At 36.4% G+C, this 12,580-nt stretch overlaps 1 pseudogene; it reads right to left on the bottom strand.

Annotated features, from left to right (window-relative positions):
• Positions 1-661: 661 nt before the first annotated feature.
• Positions 662-12,314, bottom strand: LOC137235711 (uncharacterized; annotated as a pseudogene).
• Between the last annotated feature and the right edge of the window lie 266 nt (positions 12,315-12,580).

The following is a 12,580-nucleotide window of genomic DNA, read 5'->3' on the forward strand; positions in this document are numbered from 1 at the left end:
CAACCTTGAATCCAGGAGAGAGAGAGAGAGAGAGAGATGGTGGTGCATGGGGTGAGCCCCGTCTTACTCAGATGAGATGATGACAAAATATTAGGGTTGCCCAATAGGCCGGTAGGTTAAGTACCATCGGCAGGACCGACCTTGTAACTTTACCCCCCGTCGACCAAAGGGAGTCCCTGGAATATGTGTTAGGGCTGCCCAATAGGCCGGGGCAGGGGGTGGGGGGTACCATCGGCAGAACCGACCTTGTAACTTTACCCCCCGTCGACCCAAAGGGAGTCCCTAGAGCCCCTGAGGCGGGCCGCGATTTTGAGGTACTACGACATTTTTTTTAATTCGGGAGAGTCTTTAGTTGTGTAGAGGATAAGAATGAGAAGAAATTGAGAGAATAGAAAAGAGAGAAGGAGATTGAGAAAGAGACAGAATGAGACGAAGATGGAGATAGGTGAAGCGAAAAAGACGGAGGGAGGAGTGAATAAAAGTATTAGGAAAAAGTGAGAGGGGGGAGGGCAGAGCCAGACGGAAAAAGCTTATTAAAATGTATGCAGATAGGCCAAATTTAGGGCAGGACAACGTCTGCCGGGTCTTCTAGTAGTATATATAATTAGTTCATACACATATGCACGGAACATCATTATAGTTAATTGAGCCACTTAGTACATTATTTACATATCAAGATGTATGAACCTTTGCATGTATACTTCAAGAGCGAAGATTGTAAATTACCACTGCTCATCGATGTACGACCACCCATTATCATATCCGACTGTACACGCCCGCTAGGTGCACGTTGTTGATTTGGTGTTGTTGGGGTACTACTATAGACCGCAATAAAATTCGTACTAGAATTTGTTGAAGAAATAGAACCACGTGATGAATCTGTGGAGATGGACGATGTTACCGAGGAACGTGTTGTTGGTGTCGTTGCAAATTTTTGTCGTCTCTTTATAAGGGTATCGATAATTTGTGGTGGTGGCATTATGTTATCTGTCGAGCCCCAGGATTTGTGCAATTTTTCCAATTGATGCGTTAAATTATTCATATTAACAGCAATACTGGCACGCGACCCAATAGTTTACTATTACTACTGTTGCTACCTTTATGATGGTGTGACGTTCCAAACCCTGATGGTTTCGTCTTCATCATCATCGGATTCCGCATAGTCCTACCACTTTGTGGAAGATGACGACGACCTTGTAGATGGTGTCGGTGAGATCGCTGGTGATGACGATTTGCCATTGCCGCGTGAGAGAGTGTATACCAATTGCCCACTACCAAGAAGTTGCTGAACGCTTCCGTTGTATTCTTCACTCGGACATTCAAATAACCAATCCGAAGGAATCCCCAATCTTTTTCGCCTTTACGAAATTGTGAGAGAATGAATGAATAAGTAAGAAATTAACTCAAATAAGGTTTGCGAAAGTTTCGAGACGTATGCACAGCAACGCCAAAAGCAGTTGATAAATGTGGCTTCTTAGTCTACTATAGGCTTGAAAACTAGAGTTAAGTCAATATTATTGATACACCCTGAGACACGAATAAATCCGACCGGTTGTGCCCACTGAATAACTCAACATTTCGGTTTTTTTTAAACATCTGGGAGAAGTTTTTATAGCTTACTATATTTTTTCTCCCCTACTTTTCCATTTCTCCCACTTCGAATAATCCTCCTTATCACTGGCTTTATACTTATAATCCTTTCTCTCGCTCCCCCTTTCCCTTATTATCTCGCTCTCCTTATTCAATTCCTTATATTTCATATTCCCTGCTCCCGCTTCCTCTTGAGCCATAAATACGAGTTTTTTAATATTGTAATGTGCGCAGCTTATTTCCCGAAAAAGGCTTTAGATATCGACGCAGCACCCTATCGCAGAATTTTATTGAAGAACACCGCCTCTTTCAGTTTTTCATTGTGAACACACTATCTCACCTGACAATTGCTGACTGAGATAGGGTGCTTTCGAAATGGCAGCTAAGATATTAAATATTTATGTGGGCGAAGGTCACCGCACTATCCGCTTAAAGACGAAATTCGTTAATAACTCATTCATCTGCAACCAAGCATTTATGGAGAGAAAGAAGCATATAAGCGCGACAACCTCCGAAGAGATTTTTGGAAGAGCTTTTCTTCCAATTAAAGTCGTGCACCTTTTTTTTAATTTTGCTTACAATTTGGCGGGACGGGACCTACTTAATTTATACCAACTCCGAACGGCATCTGCAAGGCAGATGAGTTTTCACTGAGAGCTTTCATGACAGAAGTACATCGGAGTGCTTGCGAAAACACTGCCGAGGGGCGACCGCTTTAGAAAAATTTTCTTCTAATTGAAAAAACTTGTTTCTAAAATTTTGATGTTGCTTTTGTCCGGGCGTGAACCCGGGATCTTCGCTCCGTATTGTTCGAAGGACTCAAACTCACCGTTAATACGCTTATTGGACCTTCTACAAGGTCGGACAGACATGGCAAGGACCTGTCGGAGCCGATGCTAGAGAAAATTAAACAACAACTTAGCAATATGATGATGACATTAACATAATCGGCCTAAAGTTCTACTTTGAACTGGCAAATATAGTTTTGATGGCGAACGAGGAGGAGGACAAAACGAAGTATCTGCTGTCGTCAAGCAAAGTGTCAGCGCATTTGCGTTTTGGCAGGCATGTCACTGTTGATAGATATAAAATCGAAACTGTGAATTATGCAAGGTGGGAGTATACGAGGGAAAAGGTTTCAGGAAGAGTTACGGATGAAGATTTAATGATTTGCTGTCAGTGATGTTGGTAATGCATCCACTTTTTTATTGTCTTCTAGGCTTATCAAACTATAAACATGACAATAAGTGGAAACGTCGAAACATTCTACCGAAGACATTAGAAGGAATTAAAGAGTTCCCAAGACATAATGACGTCTCTATTCTAAAAATCGCATGTCAAATAACCATTTCTAAAAAAACAAACAAAAAAAAAAACCCTTGAATCAATTTTCAAGGATAAAGTGGTTTCTTTAAATTTAGAGGTGATCTTTTGCAACTTTTTTAATTGGCATGGAGACCGAGTCCAATGCACAACCGTTTCATATAGATAAATAAATAAAAACGTCTTTCGAATGTCCGAACTTCACCGAAATCTTTGATGCAATTAATCGCTGGAATGCCTTGGCACGGAATGCCCCTTCTATATAAAATTATGAAAGATAAGTTGAATGTATTATTTCTTAGCTAACAATAGAAATAGAAATTGTATACATAAATCCTTGTTGTTGAAACAGGAAAAGCTTGTATGAAACTGTGCAAAACATCAAAAAATGTAATAAAAGGGTTTAGTAAGAAATAAATTAAGTAACATAAAGTAACATAGCATAACATAACATAGTTAAGAACTCACGACGAATCGGTAAATGCTTCTAACGTTTGCTCAAATACTAAATCCTGAACTTTTTTACGACGGCAATGCTTTGGTGCACTGCGTTCAACTTGCCACCAGGGGCTTAAGGTGCCAACACCAGCAGTAGCAGCCATATATATACTATATATACCACCGATCTGTATGATTTTTTCAGACAACAATATATGCTATATACGTAAGCATTCGTTGAAATGTGAATCCTCTAGCTCTTAAAATAGGGCAGTAATTACGAAAAGTTTCTTATCTGAACAATCGGTTGTGGGGGATATATACTATATATACTACCGATCTCATCAATTTTTTCAGGCAACAATATGTGCAATATACGAAAGTATGTGGTGAAGTTTGAAGCTTCAATCTGTTAAATTGAGTAAGATATTACAAAAATCCTCTTTTTCTGAAAAATCGGTTGTATGCTATAGTGGTCTGATCCGGCCGGTTCCGACAAATGTCTAATCGGACACCCAAATACACCTGCTCGCCAAATTTTATCAAGATATCTCAAAAATTGAGGGACGAGTTTGCATACAAACAGACAGACGGACAGACCGACATGGCTAAATCAACTCAGCTCTTCAACCTGATTATTTCGGTATACTTAATGGTGGGTCTATCTATTTTCCTTTAAGGACTTACAATTTTGGGTTTCGTGACGAAATTAATATACCATTTCATTTTCATAAAAGGTATAAAAATAGGTCGGTACTTTGTGTGAGATAAAAAGCTTCACGTTTTTTGTGGTCTGCATGTAAAAACTATGAAAACGAATCACGTATTTCAAAAATATATGACGTAAACGTAACTATTTGATGAAATTTGATGAATTTTGAAGCTTCTATCCGTTAAAAAGGGGCAAAAATTACAGTTTATATGAAGTATATAATATATATACCACAGATCTCTATGATTTTTTCAGACAACAATATATGCTATATACGTAAGCATTTGGTGAAATTTGAAGCATCTAGCTGTTAAAACGGGGCAGAAATTGCGCAAAGTTTCTTATCTGAACAATCGGTTGTATGAGATATATACTATGTATACCACCGATCTCAATGATTTTTTCAGACATCAATATATGCTATATACGTAAGCATTTGGTGAAATTTGAAGCTTCTAGCTGTTAAAATGGGGCCGAAATCGCAAAAAAAAAATATATATATACTATATATACCATCATATATATATTATATATATCACCGATCTCTATGATTTTTTGAAACAACAATGTATACTATATACTTACGTAAGCAATCGGTGAAATTTTAAGCTTCTATCCGTAAAAAAGGGGCAAAAATTACAGTTTATATAAAGTATATAATATATATACCACCGATCTCTATGATTTTTTCAGACAACAATGTATACTATATACTTACGTAAGTAATCGGTGAAATTTGAAGCTTCTAGCTGTAAAAGTGGGGTAGAAATTCCGAAAAGTTTCTTATCTGAACAATCGGTTGTATGAGATATATACTATATACACAACCGATCTCTATGATTTTTTCAGACACAAAATATATGCCATATACGTAAGCATTCGGTGAAATTTGAAGCTTCTAGCTGTTAAAATGGGCTAAAATTGCGAAAAAAAAAAATATATATACTATATATATATATTCTATATATACCACCATATATATACTATATATACCACTGATCTGTATGATTTTTTCAGACAACAATATATGCTATATACGTAAGCATTCGTTGAAATTTGAATCCTCTATCTCTTAAAATAGGGCAGTAATTACGAAAAGTTTCTTATCTGAACAATCGGTTGTATAAGATATAGACTATATATACAACCGATCTCTATGATTTTTTCAGACACAAAATATATGCCATATACGTAAGCATTCGGTGAAATTTGAAGCTTCTAGCTGTTAAAATGGGGCTAAAATTGCGAAAATATATATATATATATATATACTATATATATATATTCTATATATACCACCATATATTTACTATGTATACCACTGATCTGTATGATTTTTTCAGACAACAATATATGCTATATACGTAAGCATTCGTTGAAATTTGAATCCTCTAGCTCTTAAAATAGGGCAGTAATTACGAAAAGTTTGTTATCTGAACAATCGGTTGTGGGGGATATATACTATATATACTACCGATCTCATCAATTTTTTCAGGCAACAATATGTGCAATATACGAAAGTATATGGTGAAGTTTGAAGCTTCAATCTGTTAAATTGAGTAAGATATTACAAAAATCCTCTTTTTCTGAAAAATCGGTTGTATGGAGGATATATGCTATAGTGTTCCGATCCGGCCGGTTCCGACAAATGTCTAATCGGGCACCCAAATACACCCGCTCACCAAATTTTATCAAGATATCTCAAAAATTGAGGGACTAGTTTGCATACAAACAGACAGACGGACAGATGGCCAGACGGACATGGCTAAATCAACTCAGCTCTTCAACCTGATTATTTCTGTATACTTAATGGTGCATCTATCTATTTTCCTTTAAGGACTTACAATTATGGGTTTCGTGACGAAATTAATATACCATTTCATTTTCATGAAATGTATAAAAACGGGAAAAAGCCAGAAAGCAAAATATAAGAAATTAGGTATTGAAGCGAACAAAAAGACCAAGCAAAGGTTGAATGTGGGACGATAGGCAAGAAAGTAAGATAAGGAATAATAGGTAAATAAGTAACAGGTGAAATGTTGAAAAGATAGCAAAAACGGTGGGCAGGAGTAAGGAAACGGAACGCAACAGGAGAAATATTAACAATTACACAGGTTTCAAGAACAAAATAAATTCATAAAAGTAAAAAAACTCACAAGGAAATTGAATAGATTTAGACTCCAGTTAAATTACCTTAACAGGCTAAATTTAAAATTTGAACTAATCAAACTCACGTAATGAAATCGTGATTAAAACTAACTAAAACAATATCAGCTAAGTTCAACAAAATTCAAATACAATATAAAAAAAACAATATAGATTCCGGCAGCGGCGCACGGATAACTCTGCTCCCTTCTTGGCCTCTCTCCTCGGGCTTGCTTTTCTACTCCAATTAGTGTTCCTCCAGGCTATGCTCAAGTGTAATGATTGCGGTACCAGGACAGGAGCGCTCAGATGCCCCTTTACTCCCTTGACGTATAGCCTGGTACCGTCTGTATGCTTCCCCTTCCTCTATATGAAATACTACCCCGCTTTTGTGTGTTTAGACTGTGTTGGTGGCTGGTGTGGCAAGTTCCTTTAATTTTAATACTACCTCGCCTTATTTTTGCGTTTGTGGCTCGTGATGGCGGCAAATTCATATTTTTGCGCAGCAATCTAAATGTGCAGAGGGAAGAATATTAGGGACTAGGGTCATGGCGAACGAGAAAGATACATTAGGGTGCATGTGGACTCACTATATTTATTGAATGTCATCTAGTTATGTCATTTTATTTATTTATTTGATTTTTTTTATCTATATATTTAAGGTTATCTAGGTATTAGATTTTACTCAAATTTATCACTTTACGTATCTATGTATGTTATTTTATTTTAATTAGTTTTATATCTTATTTTATTTTATAATTTTAGCTAATTTATTTTAATTTAATTTTACTTTTAACTTTCATTATTTTATTTTATTTTTTTACTTAATTTTATCTTTGTATAAAATTTCATTTATTTCACTAAATTTTATTGATTGTAGGTATGTAATTTTATTTAAATTAATTTTCACATTTAACATTTTTTTTTTAATTATACTATTAGTCCACATGCACCATGGGCTGTTGTCAAGCAGGGTATGGGATCCCGGTTCCTCCTTGGGATTCCGCTAAATTACCCGTTAGCACGGTTTTATGAAAAAAAACGCGAACTTTTTTATCCGCAAAAAAAAAATATACATAATTAAAACTTGCTTCCGCACTCACTTAAGTCAACTTTTCTTTTGAGACATTCTCTGCAATCGTTTGGTGGTCGTACCCCATAAATCAAAAGCCTTTCTTTCTCACCACTTTCACTCAAGAACGAAAGACACCAATACATACAATCCTATTTTGGCGGGAAACGACGGATATAAACTTTCACGAACTAACTTCACGTATACTAACTTCACGTATACTAACAGATTCATGTTCGAACATCTACCCATGTGTTTGCTTCCTACCAGTTACTAACACATGTAAACCTAGCTATGCTGGTATATGCACCCAGATACATACGTAAATGTTTGAACATCCTTACCATCGCATTAACCCACAGGCTGCCGCTACAACGACCAAAACCAACAGCTGTTTATTGTTAGAAATAAACACTTGGTTGATAGCAGTAATGAAGCGTAATTAATCAGGAATAAATTATATAGGCGGACGCCGTGGTGTGATGGTAGCGTGCTCGGCCTGCCACACCGAAGATCCTACATCAACATCATTGAATCATACATTTGAGTCCAGTTAGAGAACCGCAAGTTGTTAATTACATTTTTTCAACTTAAGTAATAGCATATTTTGCTTTATAAAAGGTTCCCTCTTTTGCTGAGTGCGCTATGATTCTCGAGTTGAGCCACTGTTTCGAAACAACTTTTGAGATTTTAGAAGTATGCCTAGTTATAAACATGAGCTCTAAGGGTACTCAAGCCCAAATGCTTGTTGGGTATATGACGCCATTTCGTATGAACGCAAATAACTAATAGGTTAACTAGAGTTTAACCCTGGCAGAGCGGCCGCTTAAGCTTAGCTTAAACTTCAGTTAAAGTCGACTGAAAAACTGCAGAATAAGTTTAAACGTAGTTTAATTGACAAATTGAGTTGAACTTGTTCTGAAAAACCGGGCTTTATATCGGTAGTTCCTTTTTGTATCATGTTCTATTCATAAACGGGGGAACTTTAAAGCTATGTTTAAAGTTTGATCTCACAACCTAAGGCATTTGCATGCGTCACATCTCAAATGAATACAGCCAAAGTTTTTTTTATTTTAAATCGCAGTTATATTTTTTATTATTTATTTGTAAATAACACAAAGAGAAATATTGCCATTTGGACTGCTTATTGAAATATCACCATATCTCCGCTGCCGTTCCGAGAACGCTCTATCTTAGCATAAATTCTATGCTTTGACGTGAGCTAGGATGTTTATGAAAAAAGATCTGAAATGGGGCGTTCAGCCGAGTTAGGTGAACTCAGCAGCCGATTTAAAAAAAAAACACTTTGCAATTTATTGTATTTCGCAAATTCTAGAAAAGCTCGAACATACTTAGTTTTTACACTTGTATATAAAGTCGACTTATAGAAGTTCATCCCACCTACTAGCACCGCACAAAGTTTTCCTTCCGCAATGGCCGGTGCACCAGCATCTCCCCAACATGTATCACTAGTCCCTCCCAAATCTCTTAAACAAATTACTGTTGTTGGGAAATTTTTCCCTGCTTCCGCATAACGACGCGCATAAAAATCTTTACATTCGTTGATTGGGGTTACTACAAATTCAGTAGATTGGAGTATATCCGAAGCTGGCCCTATGTATCCATCTTTCGGACCCCATCCACTAACTTACAATTTTTTGCCCACGTCTAATTCAGTTTCGCATAAAGATATTGGTTTTATAAATGGGCTTTTGGTGAATGTTCTTTTTAATACAATCACGACTATATCAATTTCTTCCATTCTCGGATGATTGAAATGACATGGACGAATTATACGAGCCGCAGCGCTATTTTTTCCTGCTATATTCAAATTGGCTGTACCAGCATTAACAGTGATGTCAGACAGGAGTACACCTTCCAAGCAAAATTCAGATGTCAGAACCTTGTTCAAAGTGAGCAAAGTACCAACGCATCGATAACACTCGTCATTACGTATTGCCACCAAATACGGTCTATTCGAATCTCTGCCTCCTATAACACGATATGTCGAATTCGTATTAATCAAAAGGCTGCTAAGGAGGACATACAATATCACGAAAGAATTGCGTAAGTTCATTTTAATTTATGATTTTCCGTCTATTTTTTAGTTTAAAGTGAAGGAAGTCGAAATATGTGGGTGCTATTTATACAAAATTTTGTTGTGTAAATAAAAATGAGTTTTGAATTGGAAAAAAGACAGCCTACTAAATTTTTGTGATTGTAGCAGCATAAGTGTGACAAGAAAACATTTTAAATTAGGTACATTCGATTAATGAATACAAAAATAAAGACATTAACACAGCGATATATTAGCACTCTCATGTTTTTGAGTGTACCCAGCCTGTAGTAGCCGACGTGGTGCTGGGTACTGGGTTCAACTCCCGGGCAAACTAACATCAAAAATTTAGAAAAAAAGTTTTTCTACCCGGGGTCACCCCTCGGCAGAGATTCGTCAAACTCTCGGGATATAATAATAATAATAATGCGCCCTATAAAAATAGCATTTAAAGGTTGTTCTTTTGCGAAGAGGTGAAAGAGTAGAGGTTTGGAATGGAAAACATTATAGGGACAAAACGTGTTTATTGATATTTTTGCATTATAAATGGTAAAGAATTGCTGTTGAAGCTTCTTATAAAGCCCTATGAAACTGCACTTGTATATCCCATATATGGAGCACTAAGAAAATATCGGTATTTCACTTTTAGAAATAAAAACGCGCCACAACTCTTCTTTTAATTGTAGATAAGTATAAACTTTATTAAGTATAATTATTGTATATACTATTAAGAATGTCCCTTTTATTTATTTTAAAGGTTTATTCGAGAGGGGATGTTTCCATTTAGTATATATCTTGTATAATTCTTTCATCGTGAGCTAAATTGGTGATACAGAACCTTTAACCTTTGTTATTTTGTAGTCGTAGATAAGTTTTCGGCATTCGTTTCTGGCAAGGATGCTCAGGGGGCTCCTGGAAGGAAGTGCATTGGAGTGAGGGCTAATAAATCACTTGGATCATGTGACAAGTTGCGGTTATTTATTTTGAAATCTGCTTTCGGATTGTGAGGGGCTTTCCTAAAGAGAGTTCTTTGGAAGTATTGATCTTCTTATTTGACTACGATTTTGCAATACATTTTTTCGAAGTCGTTTTCGAAAACGAACTTGTAGAGGTGCTGTATATAATGCGTCCTTCAGGGAGTCGCCTGTTGTGGTGCTTTAGAGGGCCTCACAACATTGGCTCTCGATCTTGATCGGGTTGCTGGGGTGTCTTCCTATTCGCAAAAGCGCTTGAGTAGGCTGCTGAGATCCGGTTATGTTGCCTCACTGACTTAAGTGGTGAAGACCGATACTAGTTACCGGACTGCTCCCTGGGTACCCATCCGAATATGAGCGACAAGGGTTTCTTGGGGGTTATACCGTGATAACCATGTCGATTTTTGCAGGGTTCAGCTGACTTTGGAGACTTTATTAGTTGGGATAAAATTAGTGAGTTTGTGGGTAATTAGCATTGGTACAAATCCTTTGCTTAGATCAGAGGAGCAAAGTGTGACCTCGCAAGTTGTTGGATTGGGGATGCCAAAAACGGTTTTGAAAGCCTTGGTCAATGAGCGCACGAATTTATGACATTGCCTCGCGTAGTATATAGGGACGATTGCCATGGGGAATATGGTTGTTTCGCAGCTGCCAAGAAATATGCTGACACTGTGTGGGGAGTGGCATCCTGAGATTTCTGCGTCGCTGTGTCACCTATCATGGTTGCTTACCATTTAGAGTAAAAATCCTCCATTCTATTACTTTCGAAAATTAAAGTGTCAAGACTTGAGTCGGATCCACCAGCGAGAGATTAATTTCTATTTTCCAATCCCAATTTTTGATAAGTGCAGAAAAAATACTATTAGTATTTGTGAAGAAAATTGTATATATATCGATGTGTTTATATCCACATTAGAGCTGTACAAAATAAAATCCACACAATCATATTTTTCTGACCACGAGCAGTAGACCTATATAGGTGATACACCTAAAACAAAAAAAAAAAAAACAAATAACAACACCAATGCGATTATACATGTAAAGTAAATTAAAATAGTAATACAGGTTATTGAGTCATAAAATGTAATTTATTGCAAAAACCTTTAAATGTTATTTTTATAGGGTGCACTATTCCAAGGAAGATATTTAAGTTCTGCTGATATAGTTGATTTAGTATTTGGGAGTAAATTGTCCCTATTCTTCTTTCCATCACTGTAAGTATTTGCACAATTGAGTTGGTATATTAGTTTGAGAACGATTATGTGATGTGTGTACAATGACTGTATTTTTAAGGAACAAATAGAGAAAAGTACAAAGGGAATACTTAATTAGTTCTATCTGTTTACAAACTGCTAATTAGTTCTATTGTGTTCTCCTCCCACAAAACCATAGGTGGGGCAGTGCACTAAATTTTGATCAACAACACTGCTCGAAACTAAATGCGTTGACATAATCAAGGTATTGTATTAAGTGTTAATGGGATGTTAATTTGCTACCGATTTAAACGTTTGTTCATCTTTCACATATTCGTAAAATTTAATGAGCTTAATACTGTTTTCACACAGAAACTTAATGATCTCATTTCACCTTCTAATGAAATCGTAAATTTTTTGCTTTCACACAGAAGTAACTGTTCGATTAGTATGAAGGATGAAATGTCAAGCGAATAAAATGACAATGCTATATGACAGACAATCATGGCGGAATGATACAAGGTGGCAGAATGGTGACATACCTACATACATAAATAAGAATTCCATGTACTTTGTTTTTGTAAATTCGATGGACAAATGTCAACATCGTAATGCGGCGGAAGTTGATGTATCAAATCAAATAAAAAAAGGTTATAATCAGCTGTTCGATGTGGCCACCTTGTATCGTTCCGCCATGCAGACAATGACATTTACTTTGACAAATGACATTTTTAAGCACTGAACCCACCAAAAACTGAGAAACTGAACGCTCCAAACAGAGTTGCATTGTGCTTTTGACTTCATTAAGCATTCGATTAGCTACTAATGAAATAATTATAGATTCGAATTTTGTAGGGAAGATTGAGCTCACTAAGCGTCTTAATGTAGAAAACTGCCGTTATTATTCAATGTGTGAAAACAGTATAAGACGGCATCTATAGGAATATAGAAATTGAGTTTACTTATGTATACCTCTTTGTCATCATCAGCGGTGGGCACCACTACATTTACACAGTTACCAAATTGGGAATGAGTTAGTAAACAATAACGCGTAGCGATCACGAAAGCAAAATCAGT

This window comes from Eurosta solidaginis, unplaced genomic scaffold, assembly GCF_040869045.1.
Source record: "Eurosta solidaginis isolate ZX-2024a unplaced genomic scaffold, ASM4086904v1 ctg00001056.1, whole genome shotgun sequence".
NCBI classification, from domain to species: Eukaryota; Metazoa; Arthropoda; class Insecta; order Diptera; family Tephritidae; genus Eurosta; species Eurosta solidaginis.